This window comes from Chiloscyllium plagiosum, unplaced genomic scaffold, assembly GCF_037043375.1.
Source record: "Chiloscyllium plagiosum isolate Xiang-an unplaced genomic scaffold, Cpla_swu_hap1 HiC_scaffold_14, whole genome shotgun sequence".
Lineage (NCBI taxonomy): Eukaryota > Metazoa > Chordata > Chondrichthyes > Orectolobiformes > Hemiscylliidae > Chiloscyllium > Chiloscyllium plagiosum.
The window spans coordinates 5605715-5607569 of NW_028270152.1; positions in this window are offsets into that span (position 1 = coordinate 5605715).

The window sequence follows — 1855 nt, forward strand, 5'->3', positions numbered from 1 at the left end:
ATTTTCATTCCTGTTGTTAAACCTTCTGAAGTATTTGTGTTGGTCAAACCTCACACTGGCCCACCAAAGGTTCAGCTTAGAGCATTCAATGGCCCTTTCCGTGCCATTGAAGGAAGAACAATGTTGCATTTACATAGCGCCTTCCACCACCTCAGGCCATCGAACTCTAGATGCATGGTCCATGCCTCCAGGCCTTGACTTTGACCCATGTGCCCCCTCAGTTCCCTGTCTCGTTAAAGGGCGGCCCCCTCTGACGTGTGCTCCGATCTGTGGAGTGGGAATCGAAGCCAGGAAATCACTCGGACCCAGGGGGAAGGCTGCTGCCCCCTGGGGAATGTGGGTGACCTTGCAGGTTAGGAGAAGGAAGAGGTTACACTGAATCCTGCTGGGTCAATGGAAGGCTGGAAGAGGAGGCGGGGTCTCTGGACCAGGGGTTCCCGAGAGCATAAGCAGTAGGAGCAAGGGTTGGCCATTCAGCCCCTTTGAGACACCCCTGCTGTTCGTGTAAGGTCATAGCTAATCTGACTGCGGCCTAACCCCTGTAATCCCCGCTCAGGCTGATCAAAAATGAGGATCCGGGGGATGCTCTGTCATTGGAGAGAGCTGAATGGTGCTGGTTTTAAGCTGACAGTCACCGCATGAGGGAGTGAGGTTGAGAAAGTGGGCATTTCATGTTGACTTCACCAGCACGGGATTTGAATGTACCAGGTCGATCACTCACTCACCTGTGAATATTTTTAATTGGCCCGGCCTCCACTGCTCTCTGAGGGAGAGAAGTGCAGAATAGTGACTCTCTTCAGACTGCATTCCTGCTCACCCCTGCCTTAATTTGAAAATTCCCTTATTTGTGTCCTCGACTTCGAGTCTCTCAGTCAGGGGGAAACATCCTTTCAGCACCCAACTTGTCAGATCCTCTCAGCATCTTCGTAGATCTCAAGAAGATCAGATGCCTTCATAAAGGAGACCACACAATTTTCCAGCAATGTTCGGGATTCAAGGAGAGGAGGGAGTTGAAGTCATTTGGTATTAGTAAAATAGTACGGGGAAATTAATGAGGTTAAAGGCTAACATGTTCCCAGAGCCTGGTAATCTACAGCCCAGAGTACTTACCAAAGTGGTCCTGGATATGTCATTGGGCATCTCCTCTAGCTACAGCAATGGAGCTGGATGTGAAGAGGTTCGAGAGCATCACGTTCCTCAGAGTGACGATCACCAACCTGTCCGGGACCTCCCATGTTGATGCGACAGTCAAGAAGGTGCAACGACACTTCTTCTTCCTCAGATGCCTCAGGAAATTCAGCGTGTCCATGAAGTCCCTCACCACCTTCTACAGACGCACCATTGAGAGCATACTGTCCTGGTGCATTAATGTAACTGGTCTGCCCAGGGCCACAGATAACTACAGAGGGTGGTGTGCCCATCACAGAAACCACCCTCCCATCCACGGGCTCCATTTACATGCGGAAAGGTTGCCGACATCATCAAAGACCCCTCCCACCCCGGGAATGCTCTCCTACAACCTCTTTTTCAGGTGAATCTATGGAATACTCCACCACCGACAGCTGTGGGCATCTGGCCACTCAGTACATTCGAGGAAGAGGGATATACAATTGTAGATATTAAAGGTACCAGGGGATATGGAGAGAAAGCAGGATAATGGCATTGAGATAGAGTATCAGCCATGATCCTATTGACTGGCGGGAGCAGGGTCGAAGGGCTGAATGGCCTACTCCTGCTCCCAGTTTCTATGTTTCTCTGTTTCACCAATCATTTCTCTATGTATCACCGGATACATGAGTGGGCTATTCAACCTCTCCTCATTATTCAACATTGTCACAGCATTGGGAAGTCGGGG